The following is a 20,283-nucleotide window of genomic DNA, read 5'->3' on the forward strand; positions in this document are numbered from 1 at the left end:
GTAGGAGGAGCCCTATACCCGGAAGTGACGTTACGAACGGAACCTCGATCTCCACAGCGGCGGTTGTTTGTGGTTCATGCGAATTAATCTCTCAACACTGTAAGTGCATTACTTTTTTATGGTAATAAAAGTATAGATTTACTGCACCATGATAGCCCTTTGTTCTTGAGCCTAAAAAGGAGGATAGTACTAAGAAAGCGGACCGAACGGGTCATCTATAGGAGTCCAGGATACTCTCATTAAAGGGGAAAGAAGATTGCTGACCGAGATCCTAAACGGACAGAGGCCAAAGAGAGCAACATCTAGCCAAAGTCTGGATATATATCAGAGGCACATTTTTCTTGCCTTTAAGGTGAGAGTTTAGCGCACATAGAGGTGACACACAAGGTGGAGGACACAGTCACTTTATTTATACATTGAAGCACGTCCATAAAGGAACAACACATTTAAACTTTGGAACACTTTGGATTTTATTTTTGGAAAAAACTTTTTTATGTATTTTTACCGTATTTACTTTTCTTATTTGCACTTACTGGGAGCACTTTGGAATACTTTATATAATACTGTAGGAGGCATGCAGCACTTTAAATGAGCACCGATATATGTTTAATTTTACCGATCGATTTATTTGATGCAATTCAATTTTTGATGTATGAAATTGATGGTATTTTTATTTATTTATTGAATTTGTGAAGAAGACAGCGTCAGTATATTTGGATATCTAGTCGATTCACATACCGATCAAGGTTTCACAGAAAGTTTTTTGGAAACACAACGCACCTTATTTATTTATTTATTTATTTATTATTTTCTCTATATTATAACACATTGACAACAATCTAGCACTTAGCACTTTCTTGTAATTTATTAAAAACGCACCCAGATTTTGCACTCACCTACATAATCTAGAGAGAGACAAAACATCTAGCCCCTGAAGCGCACCACTACCCCCAAACAATATCTGTCCGACTGTGTAGTATCAGTATCAGTGGTGCAGCATCAGGGAGCCCCTCACCACCCAAGACAGTGCAGGAATCACACACACCCCTTTGCTATTTTGTACCCCAAACAAATTGTCCGGGACAGAACATCACTCACCCAGCCAACCTCTGCCACTCTTGTAGAACATCCCCGCTGCTGTGGATAAGTGTGGACTGGCCCTTCTCCTGGGAGTCCTTTCAGCCGCTGGAGAGAAGACAGGGTGGTGGGGCTCACTTCTTCATGCTTTTGGGGATCAGGGCCGACTGCCCAGCATCCCTGGGGTGTACAAGTGAAGACTGTAGCTTTTGCCGGTGCTGGGCAGAGGTCCGTAACACTCTGCCCTGCTGCCAGCTCTTCTGCTGGGTTGGGGTTGGCGAATACTACCCCCAGGACCTGGTTGGGGGTCTGCTGTAGAGAGGAGGGATCGCCTACCTCCTCCTGGTATTCTTGCGGGGCCGGTTTCGGGATCTGGACTGGCCGTCCAGCATCCCTGTAGGTCTGGTGCAGAGACCGCGGTCCCATCTGTACCATTGGGGTCAGGGCTGTTGTCTACCTGTGGTTAGGGAGAACGATTAGTTGTCTCCTCTCCCTGGAAGGTACACTGCTGCCTGGAAGGAAGGATGACACCTTCAGCTCCCTATAACTCTTGCTGTAGCTGGGGACCTGGGCCGGCTGCCCAGCCTCCCTGTAGGGCCGGTAGAGAGACCTCGGTCCCATCTCCACCTGCCATCGGTGGGTCTTCACCGTACCACCAGTCTGTATTGTCTCTCCAACTGAAGGGTTGTGGGTCTGGATATGCCCCCCAGGACTCCGGCTCTGCTTGCAGGGTAGATTGGGGTGGAATGGAGCAGAGCAGGCGTTGGTGGTCCTGCTCCAGTTCCCACTCCATTCCAACCAGATGAATCAGGTCTGACCCCAAGTCATCCGCTTTGGGGAGACCAAGTAGGGCTTCCCTGGTGTCCTGGATTTCCCAGCGCCGAAACTCTGCTGGACATCCAAAGTCCCTTTCCTTTAAAGACCCTCCACAGCAAGCCCGGCCACTATAGTCCTCACCTTCCGGCATATTGTCATCAGCCATCCAGTGGTCGTAGCTGGTGGCGTACCACTTTAGTGCCCGGTAAGCTTCATCCAGCCACAACTCCTTCCAAATCAGGTTCCTCAGCTCCGTCACCCACTCATCCTGGGGTTGCTGTCCTAGGAAAGGTAACCGCAGGGCAACGTATACCTGGAACCGCTGTTCTTCGCTGGGAAGGTTCTCTCTCCGCCTCCACTGCACATCCTCTAAAGCCTCATACCACATTTCCTTTCGAGTGAAATCTCTCCAGTCCAGTATGGCTTCCTCTGATCCAGGCCCATCCTGTTGGACCAAGTGTTGCAGCAACCTCCAGCGAAACTCCTCCTCATATGGGGACGCTGCATCTTTCGGCGTTTTCTCCGATTGCCGTATTTCTGCCATTCTCTGCTCATGTTGCCGCTCTCGTTCTCTCTCTTTTCGCTCATCCTGCAGCTGGATGTCTCTAATGGCATTCTGTATGGCAGTCTCTGATGGGTTAGCACCATATAATGCCAACCGCTCTCGAACTCGTTGCTGAAACAAGTCTTCAAATGACCGGGGTCCTGCATCACCATCCCTCTGATCCATCTCAGTTAGCTCACTGATCAGGATGGCCTTGTTCTTCAGCGTGGCTCTCCTGCATGCTACATAGCTGGTCATTGACTGTGGTGGTTTGGAGTGTCCCGGTAACTGGAGAGCCAATCCCACCGCTGCCACCAATGTGACGAGACCCTTGCTCGCTCTGTCCGCTCTCCCGACACTCCTCTGTTTCTAGTCAGTCAGCTTGCAGATTGCAATGTCTGAAGGTTCGGTCAACCAAGGATCCGGGATCCGAACTACAGCTATGTGCCTTCCGGAATCCATTAGAACACACACCAGGCAGGCTGTATGTAAGTTCAAACAGGAAGACCATTTATTGGAAGAACACAGCACACTTTTATACAGAATTTGGAACATCCTGCCCCCAACAACCGCTTTCCTATTGGTCAATTGTAAAGTACCTGCAGTTCCCCTTCTGGTCCTCCTTAGCCATGCAAATGAGGAATTGAAAATGAGTCAGCAGTGATTGGTCAGATAGCTTGACCAGAAGGACTGCCATGTGCAAGGAGACAGAAGCCCCCAGGGGGCAATCAATGTACACAATAGCCAGACACAGAACAATGGTTCCCTAACGAGCCCTCAATACACATTACTCTGAGTGTCAATACATCTATTAGCAGACAGCAGGCAAGTTCATTAGCACACCCGACAATAGGTGAATGGAGAGCCACCTCAGACAGTCCGTCTCCTCACTGAACTTCCTGGAATGACCATATTAGGAGTGGTACTTCCTGTCCAGAGACCTCATACTATACAGGGAATAACATCGTCATTTTACAAGGGAGACATTATTCCTGAATGTGACTGTCCCATTTGTAGTAGTCCAAACCATATTTTCAGTGTTCACCACCCTCCTGGTCACCCTGCATCCATAACAGATGCAGGGTGACTTAAACATAAGACAGCCCCATAAGGCTGGGCATGGTGCCCCCCGACCTCTCTAAAGGAATTTGGGGTCCACAACCCCCATGCCCAAAGTGACTCCCGTCACAGGGAGAATCCGGTGGATTCTTGGGGTACCTCCCTATATGCAAACATTAAGTAGGGAAGAAACCTTTCCCAGTTTTTCTGGGTATCCATGAACGTACGGATCATCTGTTTGAGGGTGCCGTTAAAACGTTCATAGAGCCCATTGGACTGGGGGTGATATGCGGATTTCAAGATCTGTTGTACCCCACATATCTTCCAGAGCTGGTGCGTTACTTCGGGGGTGAACTGAGTGCCCCTATCTGAAATAATCTCCCGGGGAAATTCCAAGCGGGAGAATATTCGCATCAGGGCATCTGCTACCGTTTCTGCGTGCACATTGGTCAAGGCCACTGCCTCAGGGTATCTGGTAGCGTAGTCTACCACGGTTAGGACGTATTTCTTGCCGGATGGGCTAGGTTTAGTTAAGGGGCCTATTATATCTACTGCGACCCGGCTAAAGGGTTCCTCAATTATGGGAAGAGATCGTAGCCGGGCCTTGTATCGGTCACCCCTCTTCCCTACCCTTTGGCAGGTATCACAGGTCTGGCAATATCGCCGTACATCCTGTGAGATACCTGGCCTAAAGAAATTCTGGGTTAGCCTGTGTTTAGTACGACTGATCCCTAAGTGTCCGGACAGGGGTGTGTCGTGCGCTATGCGCAGCAGTTCCAATCTATATTTCCGGGGAACAATTAATTGTTTAATGGGTATGGGGATCGATCAGGCGATTACCTTCTCGGCTTGGCGGTATATGAGTCCCTTTTCCCATGTGTATCTTTCCCCTTCTAACCCTGCCTGATTTTTATCTACACGGTCTTTATACAGCTGTAAGGAAGGATCTAGGGCTACCTCCGACCCAAATTCTAGGGGGGATGCCCAGGGAGTTACATTAGGCATGGGGGGCACATTGCTTACCGGAGTCTCAGAGTGGTTAGGTGGTGCTGTGGTGCGAGCCTGCTGCCGGGTCACAACCGGATAAGCTTAGTGGATGGTAGATTGGGGAACAAAAGCTGAAGTCAGCTCCCCCAGGTCGTTGCCCAAAATAACGTCTGCGGGTAAATCCTGCATCATGCCCACCTCCACATTCCCATTCCCCGCTCCCCAATTCAGGTGTACCTTGGCAGTGGGGATATTGTAGATCGCTCCCCCTGCTACACGTACTGCCACACACTCCCCTGTGAGGTTGCCCTTGGGTACTAGGTGGTTGCGGACCAGCGTTATAGTAGCTCCGGAGTCTCACAACCCCTGTACCTTTTTTCCCCTCCATCTGTACCTCTTGTCGGTGCCCTTGGCGGTTGTAAAAAGCTGCTTGGATAGGGTTGACTTCATATAGTGTACCCAGAGGTTCCTCGGTGGAAGCTGGGACCTCGGGTACTCTGTAGGGTTCCGCTTGGGCACAATGAACCGCTGCCCGGTTGTTGGGTGCCGGGGTATTCCAGCTGGGCCATGGTCGGTTGCGGGGGCAGTCCCGCTGCATATGTCCCTGCTGGTTGCAGGTGTGGCATCGTATCGGGGGCGAGCCTGATACCTGTGGGTGTAGGTGTTATTGCTTACCCCCGGGCGTGCTGGGACGGCTGCGGTTATGGCTGGTACTGGCACTGTAGGTCCATAGGCTGCTCTTGGTTGAGTGCGCTGTTCCATCCTGGTATCTTGGAACTCATCCGCTAACTTGGCTGCGTCTTATAGAGTGCGTGGTTTCCGATCTCGCACCCAATTCTGCAGATGAGCGGGTATCCCGTTAAAGAACTGCTCCATTACCATTAGCTGGAACAGGTCTTCTAGGGTGTTGACTTGGGTGGCTTCCAACCATCCTTTTGCCGCTCGTTGTAGACGGTGTGCCCATTCTGTGTGAGTGTCTCTGGTGAGCTTTTTAATATCTCGGAACTTTAGGCGGTAGGCCTCTGAGGTAAACGCATACCTAGCTAGAATGGCCTGCTTCACCTTGGCATAATCTGTACTGTCCCCGTCGGGTACGGCACGGTATGCCTCTGCTGCTCGACCAGATAGTCTCCCTGCCAGTAGGGGTACTCGATCCTCCGCACTGATATTGTGCAGGTGGCATAACCTTTCGAAATCTTGTAGGTAATCATCTACCTCGCTGTCGGTTTTGGTATAGCTTTTAAACGCCTGGTACAGAATCTTGGGCTTCCCCTGGGTAATGTGGACAGGCGTTGGAGCTCTCTCCCCGGCTCGCTGACTTGCTTGGTGTTTGACCACCAGGTATTCGTGTACGTCCGCCATCAGCCGGTCCAGTATTTCTCTTGAGTGGGGCTCTGGGTAGTAGCCCAGTCTGCTCTGTAGCTCCTTGTCAAATTCGCTGCGTTCTGCCTCCTGTGGGCCCGCTGCAGGGGTTGCTCTGTCTCCCTCCATGAGCTCTGCTACAAGGGTCACTTTTGTTTTGTGGCTGGCGTTTCCCCCTCTAGCTTGCAATAATTCCTTCAATGTAGTTCTTTTCAATGCTCCATAGTTCACCTCCATTCACCAAGCGTTCACATACTTTGACATATTTCCCGAATGCTGGTTTTATCCGAATGGCTCGTTCCATTGTGCTGCTGCCTCTCCTCTTTGTTCGGTAGTTACTGCCGATCGTGGATCTGCTGTGCGGTTTGAAATCCTGTCGCTTGCCACCAGTTGTAGCGGAGAAGTCGTTTATTCTACAGGGTCTCCGCTGGTAGACAGGAAAACAGGTAATAATCCAAATAGGCAGGTACAGCATGCAACAATCTAGGTAGCATTATACCATCCTTCCCTCCCAAGAACTAGACGACACATAGGCTGGGAGTCAACTAGAACTGATTTTTTATTGAAAACACAAGAGATCTACACTCTGCGAAAACCCCTCCCTTTTTGAGCCATCCCCCACATAAACACACATCCCATGATAAGCTTACAAGGCAGGCAGGAACAATAGGACAATGGAATGCAGGTATTCACAATAACAAACCCCACCCCACTGGCATGGGTCTATAAAACACTTCTACCATTTTGTAGCCATCTGCAATACATCCCCACACATCTCCTGAGGGACACTGCTCAGAAATATGATAGTCCCAAGTGAAAGAGTTCTCACTCTCCCAACACAAACCACACTCTCAGTGTCCATTCCGCTACAGCATGCAAGCAGCTTAATTAGGGCCCCGGGGAGAAATGTAATGGAGAGAGATGAGTCATTTTATTCCAGGAAAAAATTGTTACGGTAAGATTTAATACATTTTCTAGAGACTCGCTGCTAGAGGACCCTGTTTTAACAATCATTTGTGTATGTGCCACTGTTACTTAGCTGCAAAAAAAATGGATTTTAGGTGCAATGGTGCCAAAACACCGTAAGCCCTCAGAAATAGTCCTACAGAGTACGGGATGGATGCTGTTCTAACACACATTAATGTATGTGTAACTGTTACATAACTGCAAAAAAAAAAAGGTTTTAAGTGTGATGGTGTTACAGTAAAACACAATAAGCATACAGAAAAATGTCTTCAAAGCACAGCATGGACTCTACTTTAACAATCATTTACCTATGTGCAACTGTTACATACTTTGAAAAAAAGTGACACAGGTTCCTCTACAGTGCATCCTCCAGATGTTTCATCCTCTGCTCCCTCGGTAAGAACAAGATGAGCTCTGTGACTTTCACCTTGTAACATGGATCAAGGAGAGTTGCCAATCAGTAATAATCCCTTTCCTTAAACCTAGGATTCTTTTGTATGCTCTGAAGAATAAGGGGAGCCCTGGCACTGCAAATTAGTGAAGGCAGAGGAACCAGAGTCCTCTTGGTCACTGAGGATGACAATATTCTTAGCTACTTTCCCCCAGCCATGTACAACTCCAAATGTTTGGGAGGCATGAAACCCACTCCTGAAATACAATACCATGTAAACTTTAGCCTCAATGTCCCCATACAGTCATATGTCTCCTCCTTATGTGCCTAATGTGGCCTCACAGGGACAGTGTCTGGATAGAGCGGGCCCAGAGACTAAAGGAATTCCTCCTCTTCCTCATGCTGCTCTGCCTCAAGAACCCTGTCTATGAAGCAGTGTGTGCTTCAGCAGGTACATGACTGATACAGTGTCACTGATACATTCATCAACACAACTCGCCATTCTTATCACCTCCTTGCATGGTGACAATACAGTGCATGCATCCTATATCAACAGTCCTTGGCATGGGGAAAATTGCCCAGCTCCCCAAGCCTGTCCTCATGCCATACTCATATGTATACTCATCAATGGCCCTTTGATGCATGTGCATGTGCAGCTCCTGTGGCATGGCCACAGTTGAGTTCCACCTGGTGTGTATGTCGCAGATTAGTAATTTTGTAGGTAGTGGAAATTCCCACCTAATTTCAGAGGCCTGCCTCATAAGATCTTGCAATTCTGGGTATGTTTGCCAGCCAGGCATGTGTGTCAACTTTCCCTGCTGAGGGTGGACAGCGGTTTGGTTCCATTGTCACACACCCCCATTACTTGCATAATTTGATGCAAAGGGTAATCACCGTTAAGCCTGCCCCTGGAGAGCTGAAATAATATGTATCCCAGTGTGGCTTCTGTCCCCAAGCATCTTTTAGCCTGAGCTGTACAATAGCCTGTTTAACACTTAAGAGGGAATGGTGGAACATGGGATGACCCAGAAGAAGAGGGCATTGAGGAGGAGGAGGAGTAGGAAGTGGAGGGATGTCATGGTCAGGGGTCAGGCTCGGGGACCAAAAGCTATAGCTATGGAGAGGCTCTCCCCAACCAGTTGGATGAGTGGTTAATCAGGCTCACCCAAGGTGCAGGGACTAAGCACTAACAGGTATTCACCAGAGTTCCTGATGGCGGAGATCAGTTTTGCTACATGTTATTATCATGTTGGAGTCCTCAGGATTGCCCCATCAGGAAGTGAGCAAGCCAGGGTCCAGTAGCAGATATAGCATGTAGGGATCAAGCAGAAGCATAGTCAGTAAACAAGCCTAGGGTCAGTAACAAGTGGTTGCTGGTTGGGATCAAGCGGAAGCGTAGTCAAGGAACAAGCCAAGGGTTGGTAACGGGTGGCAGTGGAGATAAGGACAGCTGCAAAGAAGGTACAAGGCAAGATTATCCAAAGGTTCAGACAGGAAGCTGTCCAGCATCTTAGGTGGTTCAGGAAGGAGAGCTACTGCCAGGCACGGTTGAGGTCATAGGTTCAGATCCCAGCCCTGATGGGGGAATAGTTCTGGCACCATCACCAGCAGCTACAAGGATGCAGGACAGCAAAGCAAGTTCCAGTGGTGTGCCCTGTCCTTCATCCTTGCCAGCTACCAGCAGAGTCACCCAGTGGACCGTGAAAATATATAGCGACCCTGCCTATACTAGCCTAACCCCATGTTTGTGGTCATATGGACCTTGCTGCTAACCACATGGTCCAGTGACATGGAAATATTGCATTTTTGTGTGATTTAAAGGGCAGGGATACCCTTTTGGTCAAATACATGTTGAACAGGAACCTGCCACTGCATTACAGCACATACCGCAAATTTCCAAAGGGGTCAGAATCCAGCCGCTGGAAAGGCAGGGATTGTAAAGCCAGCAATATGGCCAAGCTGAAATTTAGGCACTGGTCATGAGTGTGGCTGCAGGTGTATTTTTCTTTTTTTTTGTGCCCTAGCAGCTGGGGCAGCAAAACTATCTACACTTTGCAATAGCTGGTGGAGTTTGCAAAATCAGAGTAAGGTCAGCTGCAGGTAAGCAAAGGAACAATATAGAGTAGAAAAAACCCCAAGATAAATGGGATTATATAGCGCTTGCTGGTAGGATCATATAGGAATATAAAATGTAGTAAAAGAGCTAATATTATAAATTAATTAAAATCGAAACCCTTAAAATAAACACAAAGTGATAAATATATAACATTAGCGTCATAAAAGTGTAATAATGCCAAGTGAAGTCCAAAGTAGAAAGTTCATATGTGACTTAGTGACAAATAATCCACTTCAGTGCAAAGAAAAGTGCTAGTGCTCGGTGTTGGATCCTCCAATGGTCCAAGAAATCCAATCATGAGAAGTGACTTCAGGAAACGGTAAGGTGTAAACTCACCAGATATGGTGGGTCTCAATTGCCTTACGACAGAGAGACCTATAGCACTTTGTTAAAAGATGTAAAACTACCGCGCTAATGGTCTATTTGAAAGGGAGGGTAGGTGTGTGATCCTAAAGTGTATATAAATGAATAATAAATAAATAAATAAATGAGAATAAGTGTGAATAGGCTGCAGCCTCCCTGAATGATAGTCCGAAGGCTATACCATGAATGTAAGAAAAGTAGGGATGGTGGCGCTGCCTATTGTTAAAACAAGGATATTAATTGGTGCTGGTAAAAAAAATGTGTAAATTGTTGCTCATAAATATGAAGTGACAATAATAACAACAGTCCTGTGTAAGTAATATTAATAACAATAAATAATATAAATATCACTGTGCTATATATAAAGTGACTGGTGCATAAATATATAGATGGTGATAAATGGCAATGAGCAACACTTAGCACTCAGTATGTGTATCTAATATACATGCAAAAATAAAGTGCTAGTGAAAAAGGTGCAATAGTGTCATAAGAAACAGTTCGACTATGTAATATAGTATCAAGGTGATATAAAGTGCCAACAGTAAACGGTATTCAGTATACACCGCAGAAAAAAGTGCAATAGTGTTATATAAAACAGTTTGACTCTGTAATATGCTATCAGGGTATAAGGTGCCAACGGTAGACGGTAATCAGTATACACTGCAGAAAAAGTCCAAAATGAATAAACATATATATATATATGTCACATGCAGTGACCACAAGCAGGTATGTGATCCCCAATTCAATATAGGTGACAACACTCTGGCAAATGATTCAAAAAGAGGGGTGACTCCGTGGTAAGTGATGAGGTGCTGGGTGATCCTTTCTGGTAAGAGAGCCCACTTACCAGAAACACCCACCCCACACAGGGGTATATAGCCGGTGTGTTAGAGCAAATCCAGCAGCCCAGCGATATCCACTTGCGTCAGATGGGATCGTCCTATTGGAAATCTGGATGGTCCTAATGTAAGATGTCCCCTCCTATGGTTCCTAGTTAGGCTCCCGGTACCGGTATGTTCCAGAGTACCCACCGGTATCACTCTGAAGTGTGTGCCAAAAAGTAATGAACAAGGGACATAGCGTAATACTATATGATATTTATTTCTCACACAATTAAGGAGAGGTACTCACATTAAAGCAGATATAACAGGCAAAATAAGGATGGATCCGAACGCTATGCGGTCCAAGCCTCGTTCTTGTATCCAAACCGGAAGTGACTCGACACGCTGTACGCGTTTCGTAACACATACGTCATCAGCAGGCTTATTTATTGTTATTAATATTACTTACACAGGACTGTTGTTATTATTGTCACTTCATATTTATGAGCAACAATTTACACATTTTTTTTTTACCAGCACCAATTAATATCCTTGTTTTAACAATAGGCAGCGCCACCATCCCTACTTTTCTTACTATAGCACTTTGTGACCTTCCAGGTCAGAGGAATGGTGAATGCTGGGCTGTGATCCCCATAGACCGAAATCCCCTTCCTGAGCAGGCAAGGTCCTCCAAGTCCGAATAAGGAAAAAACACAAGGCTCCAAATGGTGCAGTACCGTTTAAAAAGTTTATTGGAGTTTGTAGTCAAACAAAGATAAAAACGCTGGTTCCGTGCCCGCTATTGTGAAATCTGGAAAGACCCCACACACCTTTGGCCCAGCTTTGCAGATGGAACGTATACCTTCAAATTTTTGGGTAATAACCAAACGTTGTTACCCACATGAATAGTAGGAAGTGATCTGCAATGTCTGTCAGCACAGCAGCCATAATTTAACATTGCTGATCCTCCCTCAAAGTCTCAATCAGTTTCTCCTGAAGCTCGCTCCTGCAGAGCAGTTAATCAGTTGGTAACAGCAGGAAATGAAGTTGAGATAGGGATATCAGGAAAAAAAACTGGATGATATCCGGTGTTTAAGAGAAAAACAACTTTGAGCAGTGGTGCTATGTTTAGAATTTGCAATAAGCAAATTCTGCTGTAGGAAGATAGTCCACCCAGTCATCCTGACAATAACTAACAAAACATTGAAGGTACTGCTCCAGAGTAGGGATGGGCTTCAAGTTCGAGTTGAACGTAAGTTGGACTCGAACATCAGCGTGTTCGTGTGTTTGCTGAACACACAAACAAATTGGGGCACTCGGCAGGAGGTTCGCCCGCCGATGAGCGCCCCATAATGCACTGCGCTGGTGCAGCGAATAAATTACTGATTGTCTGATGATTGGCCAAAGCATGCACATGACCTGTATGCTTTGGCCAAAAAACACAACATAATGTCCGTGATTGGCCAAAGGCAGGGTGCTTTTAGCCAATCATGGTTCAGGGGCTAAGTCCACACCCCACACTATATAAAGATGCTGCTTATTTGGCAGCCGTGTATAGTGTGTTAGGCGAGATAGGAGTGAGATTAGGCAGGTAGTAAGTGGATTGTGCATTGTATCTAGTAATAGATCACCCCCCTCCTGAACCACACCAGGCCACTTGCCCTCAAAGCACCTTGTCCCCGTGTTTATGGGGACAAGGGCCTCTTCCTAGACAACCCTGGGCTGTGGTTGTTGGGGTCTGCGGGTCAGGGGCTTATCGGAATCTGGAAGCCCCCTTTAACAAGGGGGCCCCCAGACCCAGCCCCCCCATGTAAATGGATATCGGGTACATGGTACCCCTACCCATTCACCAAAAAAATTAAGACAAATGCCAGTTTTTGACAAGTCCTTTATTAAAAAAATTAAAAATAGATTGGGGTGTCTTATTGTGTGCACAGGTCAAACATAAGGTCATATAGTTCTTGACATCTTTCTTGTAACCAGGCCACCAAAAGGATTGTGATAAACCTTCTTCTGCCTTAGAAACTCCAAAATGCCCAGCAAGTTTAGAGTCATGCACCAACCTGAGGGCTTCTGCCTAAACCAATTCAGGTACATAGAGACAATGTGCTTGAGTATAAAAGCCAATCTTGTACTCGAGGTTAATGTTCTTAGGAGGATGATTGAGAAGTGGGTCATTCTCATACCCCTGTTTGAGAAGACTCAAAAATGTCTTAGAACTTGTGGCCCCTAGGAAGTTTTTTTGAGGTGGGATTGTACATTCACATTTGCCTTCCTTAGACAACTTGGCTGATTTAACAATCAATACAATCTCGGCTTTACGTATGGACGTCATCAGGTTTGAATCGATTTTTTCGATGTTACCTTGCAGGGGTATATAAACACTAATGATGTTACTACATGTGCTTACTGTAAGCCCTGTGCAGGTATGGCAACACATTTTTGCCACAAGTTGTCACCTCTCCCACACCTTTAGATCGATACCAGTTGCAGAATTTATACAGGCATGTAAAAACTGCTCAACTGCATTCTATAAGGAATGCCAAACAATTAACCGCTTGCTGACCGCCGCACGACTATTTACTGCGGCGGTCAGCCCCTCACAGGCAGAGCAACGTAGTACTACGTCGCTAGCCTGTGAGGGTCTAGGGAGCGAGCGCGTGCCCCTGGAGGCGCGCTCCCGCGCGGTCACGGACCCCCCCCGCGCGTGTGACCGGTGGACCCGATGTCCGCCGATCACTCGGCGATCGTCGGTGCAGTGGGAGAAAAGCAGGCGGCTGATGTAAACAAGCCACCTGTCATTCTCCCCTGTGTAGTAATAGTGATTATACGATTCTACTATGTAGGACCGTTGATCACTGTTCCTACACCTCAAGCCACAGCCAATCACAGTTAGAATCACGCCCCTAGGGACACACATAACCCCTCCCTCTAAAAAAAAGTTAACCCCTTCACTGCCAGTGTAATGTTACAGTAACAGTGCATATGTATAGCACTGATTACTGTAGAAATGTCACTGGTAACCCCAAAAGTGTCAAAAATGTCAGTCAAGGGTCCGATCTGTCCGCCGCAATGTTGCAGTACCGCAAAAAAAATTGCAGATCGCCGCCATTACGCGTTAAAAAAAAACCAACAAAAATGACAAAAATCTTTCCCTTTGTTAGGAAACGCGATAACTTTTGCGCAAACCAATCAAAATACGCTTTTTGTGATTTTTTTACCAAACATATGTAGCATAAAACAAATTGGCCGAAAATGTTAAAAAATTTTGATTTTTACATTTTTTTGGGGGAGAATTTCATATAAAAAAAAATGTGAAAAATATTGTTATTTTTGCAAAATTGACGCTCTTTTTTTGTTTATAGCGCATGATCAAAAATTGCACAGGTGATCAAATACCACCAAAAGAAAGCTCTGTTTGTGGGAAAAAAAAGACCTCAAATTAGTTTAGGTACAGCGTCGCACGACCGTGCAATTGTCAGTTAAATTCACGCAGTGCCGAATCGCAAAATAGGCCCTGGTCAGGAAGGGGGTAAAATCTTCCGGGGCTTAAGTGGTTAAGAACCTTTTATTGGAAAGGGATTTTCCAGATTGAAGTATACAAAGGGGGAAGAAGATAGCTAGTACTAGGAACAGAGATAATCTCTTGAGGAAGGCTAGGATTGAAAATCAAAAAAGTAACAAGACAGTAGAAACCAGGGAAGTCACTTTTGTGACAACGTTTTCAAGAGAATATCAACAGGTTGCAGACATCATAAAATTGAATCTTCCAATACTATACTCAAATAGGCAGTGTTGCAAGGAGCAGTGGCGAAGCTAGACATTTTTTTCAACCGGGGCAAAGACTCAGTTCAGCACAACCCCCCCCCCCCCCCCCCCAGAGGGAAGTTCTCCATCCATACACTCTCAGCCCCCTGCCTAGAGAGGGAAGCATGATAACATAATAAATACATAGATAAGCCATAGGATGGTAATAATAATAAACATTTTGGCAATAGTGATTTCAAGCCTCACTTCTGTAGCAGATTAGGAGGGTCATCGCCAGGAAGGAAGTGAGCCAAGAAGAGGGTCTTTATTAAGGCTTGCTTCTGTGTACTCTTCTGTCTTCCTAGAAGCTCCCTTCCCAATCCTCTGTTGGAGTAAGGCTTGAAATTTTCCCCATAAAGCGCTGCTGCTTTCTTCTGTTGTGGCAGCTAGGGTTGCAACCTTTTCTTCAAGCCAATCCTGAAGACTTTAGTGACACGCTCTAATTTTTATTTTGTTGTAGTATACACAATAGGATTGTAAAAGACCTGGGACACCTTTGGCTGCCCCAAGGAGAGCAGCAATGTGGCATGCCTGGCGTACCAAATTGCGTGAAAAGCTGGAGGGACTTAAAGGGGCATGGTTAAATAAAACAAAAATTATAAAGATTTCTAAAACAATTGTCATTGTAAAAATATGAATTTGGCCTACCTATAAGTTGACAGTGTCACTCAGTAGATCAGTGGACAGTGTCACTCAGCAGAGCAGTGGACAGTGTTCTGACAGTGTCAGTAGGGTGGTGGATGGTGCATGGACAGTGTCAATAAGGCAGAGATTGGAATCAGTAGGGGAGAGGTTGGTGTCAGTAGGGCAGTGGATGGTAGAGCCCTGCGCGGGCCTGTTTTCTTAAACCCGCACCCTCCCGCACCCGCTGAATGTATGACCAGGACCGCCCGCACCTGCAACCTATGTGTTCCACACCGGCCCGCACCCGCAATGTTTGTGTCCAATGGCATCTCTGCATTGAAAGGGGGCACAATGGCATCTCTGCATTGAAAGGGGGCACAATGGCATCTCTTTTGCCGCAAACCAATGCCTATTACATTTTTCTGTTTGCGCCCCCCCAAATTTTGAGTACCAGCTGCCACTGGTTCCTTTCTTCCACAGCCAATAACCTCATGCAATCCCTGATACGGTGCCAGACAAAACCATTACACAGAAAAAGGAGGGGGGCAAAGAAGAAAAGTCTTCCCAGGTATGGTACACTGACAGTTATGTAACATACCCCGAGAAGAGTAACGAGAGCTGGAGGAGAGAGGTCAGGGAAGACTTTTCTTCTTTGCCCCCCCCTCCTTTTCCTGTGTAATAGTTCAGTCTGGCACTGTATCAGCATTGGTTATTGGCTGCGCTGGGGAAGGAAGGAACCATAGCTGTGGGGAGAGCATGCACAAGTACAGTGAGTCCTTACATCATAGAGTTCCCCGCAGGTCTCCTGCCAAAGTTCCTGACCGCCCGCACCCGCCCAAAGCAATGGTAAAACAGCCTGCGCCCGCCAGATTTGCTGCAGGACCCGCGGGTCCCACGGGAGCCTGCACCCAATGCAGCCCTCTAGTGGACGGTATCTGTGTAGCAGTGGATGGTGTCAGTGGAGCAGTGGAAGGGGTCAGTACGGGAGAAGATGGTGTCAGTAGGGCAGTGGATGATGCATCATAGTATCATACATGCTTTGCGTCAAATATCTCAAAGCATCAAGCTTGCAACCAATGTTTGACAGAAGCTTCTCTAAAACAATGGCAATAGCTAAATTTCTGTACATTGCCCAAATATAAAACAACAGTATCTACAGTATTTCCTCATTGTATTAAATGACATCAAAATTAGTCTTGTACAAAACACTTTTCATAATAGAACAATGCCATGTTTGGAAATGTTTCTTCCAAAAACTCTGGAACTATGTTTACTTCTGAAAACTGAAAAACAGGAACGTTTTTATGTACAGTATTTCTGAAAAAAAAAGAAATCACAGTCTGATGTAACACACTGCCATTCTGTTGCTCTCTCAGACCTTTCCTCGTCTCTAATCTGTGGCAACCACATTATGGACTATCCACATGCGTGTGAGGTTTAAAGAGCCCTAGCAGGGACACTGTGGAGTTAAACCATAGGCAGGAGCAGTAGTCATGTGAACATTAAGGCCATAGTCCAGACTTAAGGCCCATACACACGTACCGATTGTCGGCCGTAAATGTTCGGCCAACGTCCGATCGGCCGATTGTCGGCTTGTTAGTACGATGCTTCCGACAACCGACTGCGACTTTTCGGCGGAACAAAATCTGGTGTGCATGCTATAAAATTTTTGTTGGCCAACAACAGAACGGCCGATTGTTCTTCAGTCAGTACAGATTTCGGCCGACAAACATCAGATGAGCAAGACTGGGCATGCTCAGAGAAGAAAAAACACACGAAAAGTAGACCAGAACATGACATCACTTCTGCAGTTGGTTGTTGTTAGCCGCCAAAATTTGTGTGCAGTCTAAAACACATTTCAACCAACACAACAACACTGGACAAAAGACGGCCGATCGGTCGGCCGATAATCGTTGCGTGTGTACGGGGCTTTAGAAGCAAGCAGAGCACTTGCACAGTTAAGAGAGTTAAAATCTGGTACCAGGTCATCTTGGCATAAAAACTGATATCATTATTTAATCCATCAAACCATAAAAAGGAATCAATTCCTAAAAAAAAAAAAAAAAAAAAAAAAAGAAAAATGGATGTGTTTTAGCCTCCTACATAAGCCTTAGTCATGAACATTATGACTAAGGCCTAGGTAGGAGACTAAAATGTGTCAATTTTAGACGTCTTGATCTCATCCTGTTTATGCTTTTGGGATTATGGGGTTGTAGCACTTCCTTTGTTGCTCTGGACTTGCACAGTTAACACTTTGTGATAGGTGGCCATTTTTTTTACACTGTTGACACCAAAGCACCTCGTACACAGCCTCTGTTGGAGAACACCTCTCCCTCCCAGTGTATAGCATTTCTGATCCAGTACCCCCAGAACTTGTACTAGTCTCCACCAACTTAGCAGTCCAGTTACCTCACTCACAGTGACAATGTTCCATAAGTTACTATTAGATACAGGAAATGCTCCATGGTTTCAGCTTGTTCTCCTAAGGCCTCACTACATCACCTGTTACTCCCAGGCTAGGTCCCTAAGTACTCTGTGCTCCAAGGTTGGTTCCAGTAAATGCAATCGGCCACTAGAGAGCATTACTGGAGTATTCGTCACCTCTGCCACATCATCTATTTCCTGGCTGCCTTCTGCTTCAGCAAGTGACACAAATACGGTAGTCATTAGCAATGATAATATAGCCTCCTCTGAACAGCAGTCTACTCTTAAGGCCTCTGTACTGTAACTTCTCAAATAGAGCATCGGTTTTGGACCCGAACAGCACCAAATCGGGAGTTCGCCAAACACCCAAAAACCTGGGGCACTCGGTGGGATGTTTGGCGGGAATAGTGGATGTTAAGGAGTGGGCCTTAACAACGGATGTGTCATCAGCTTCCCCACTGACAGCGCAATGAAAAAAAAGAAAGCATTACCGGCAATACAAAAATGTGAAAAAAAAATGGCGTGGGGGTCACCCTTCAATCCATACCAGACCCTCAGCACGCAGCCTGGCAGGCCAGGAAAGGGGGGACGAGCGCCCCCCTCCTTAACGATACCAGGTCACATGTCCTCAATATGGGAAGAGGCTGCTTTGGGGCAGGGAAGGCTCCGCCCCCCAAAACACCTTATCTCCATGTTTAGGGTGACAAGGGCCTCTTCCCCTCAAACCTGGGTGGTTGTAGGGGTCTGCGAGCCGGGGGCTTATCTGAATATGAAACACCCCCTTTAAAAAGGGGGCCCCAAGATCCCGCCCCTCATGTGAATAAGTATCTGGTACATTTTACCCCTACTCATTCACAAAAAATAGATGTCAAAAAGAAATAAAAACACACACAGTTTTTGACAATTCCTTTATTAAAAAAAAAAAAAGCAATGTCACTCGATGTAGATCCATCATCAATCATGATACCCGCCGCACCACTGGACACAGAAAAAAAAGCTCCTCCCGTGATGAAGGCTGGCCACTGTCTGACAGTTCTTAAATAGGCAAGAGGCAGAGCCAGCTGGCGACATCACCTGATGGCACTGCCCCAGGTGATGTTACTGTTCCAAACTGTTTTAGATTTTCTTCACCTTCTGTCCATACAACGAAAGCCATACAGATACTATCGCTATATTAATGATATTATGATATTGACACCATGCCTGAGGAAGTAAAGGGGCATCTACTGACTGATCTAGTTGAGCGTGCAGAAGTAACCTCCCACCAAGACCCCCCCCCCCCGTACACAGCACAAGAGGGGATGAGGAGGTCTTTGGCACCCATAAAGCCAGGTCAGCATTCAACCATGGGTTTTTCAAGCTTAAAAAGAACACCAAGAAAACTGCCAGCACACCCAACCTAGACTTTAAATGGAGGAGGATTGTATAATTGGTGAGACTACACACAAAACAAAGAGATCATAGATACAAGGCGCATTGTATTTGGAGCTCTGGTGAGTTTATTACCTAAGGGGGGTGGGTCTCATGAGGTATGGTGATGGGATTTAAGGATTTATTCTCTCCTAATTATCCTTATGGAGATCTGGATTGTGTGAACTATTCCAGGGATACCAACATCTTTAAGGAGTGACACACCTTTAACTGTTTTTAAAGCGGAGTTCCGGGCACAAAATCAACCTTTTTTTTTTGTGCCCATCCGCTCTCCTTCACCTGAAAAGGAATTGGATAGTTAGGTTTCTTTTTTTTACTTACCTTGTAATTGTAGAAAGAAATACTCACCTTTCGTCACTTCCTCCCTCTGTGGCCGCGGGCCACGCCGTCACTTCCGGTTTGCAATGATTCCTGGGAGCTGAACGTCATCGCTCCCAGGAATCAATGCGACGGCACAGGCCCCGCTCGTCACTTCCGGGTCGACGCCGGAAGTGACGAGAGGAGCCGGTGAAGGCGCATTCTGGGAGAAGAAGACGCGGAAGAGGACGCAGAAGAGGATCGCGCCGGCTTCAGCTGCCCACAACAGAGATGGCAACGCTGGAGAAGAAATTTTAAAAGTATTTCTTCTTGCAGGTACGTGCGAACCGGGACAGATCAGAGGCTAGCCATTGTGGAATGTACTAGCCCTGACTGTCCCGGGGTATGTTTTCCAACAACCCCCAATACTGGTATAAAGTTGTGGTATAGAAATATGAGTCAAAACATTTTTTGGAGAAACCCAGCCCTAAATATGTAAACAATGAAGAAAAAGAGGGGAAGAAAATAAAGAGAGGGAAATATGTATTCCCCCCCCCCCCCAATATCCCCCTTGAAAAATGGGCCTTTAAACGGTAACTCCCAAAGAGTATATAAGACCAATACCCATATATTGATTAAAAAGTACAAACAAATATTGATTTTAATGAAAATATAAAAACATATACATGATCTAATCCAAAGAAAGGTCACAGTGGTAGGAAGATCCCTGTAGCATTGATACATATAATGACATACAAAATAAATAATTCAGCAGATAAACTAAGCCAGCATGTTTCACGGTAGGGCTATTCCGCTTCCTCAGGGCTTTACTGCCGCATGTGTTTCACGGATATCATAAGCATGGGGGAAAAACAAAGAACAAACATTGTTGGCTGTGTCCCAGCTAAGGGGAGGCCATAAAAAGTGTGCATCCAGTGCCGCCCACCCCTCCCCCTCCCCCTCCCCCTCCCTCCCTCTCCCTCCGCATGAAAAAAAAACCCCACCTGTCCTCTGAGTCCCAGCTCCTGTGTCTGCCTCCCGCGGCCGCCTCCCGCACTCATACAGTCCCCGGCGGCTTGCAATACATTGGCACTTATCGGCATTCGGCTCAAGTGGCACTCACTTAGGTAGCTGGGGCTGCTCTGTCACCCGCAGCCCCGCTGGTTGCCCTCAGCCTCTCGCTAATTCACTGACAGAC

General features: G+C 46.4%; 1 pseudogene across 1 annotated transcript; it reads right to left on the reverse strand.

Moving 5' to 3' along the window:
* Positions 1-4,324: 4,324 nt before the first annotated feature.
* LOC309558487 lies at positions 4,325-6,082 on the reverse strand (annotated as a pseudogene). Its single transcript has one exon. The product of its transcript is annotated as an uncharacterized misc_RNA (transcript).
* Between the last annotated feature and the right edge of the window lie 14,201 nt (positions 6,083-20,283).

The sequence above is a fragment of the Pelophylax lessonae genome (genome assembly GCF_965119305.1).
Source record: "Pelophylax lessonae genome assembly, chromosome: 6".
NCBI classification, from domain to species: Eukaryota; Metazoa; Chordata; class Amphibia; order Anura; family Ranidae; genus Pelophylax; species Pelophylax lessonae.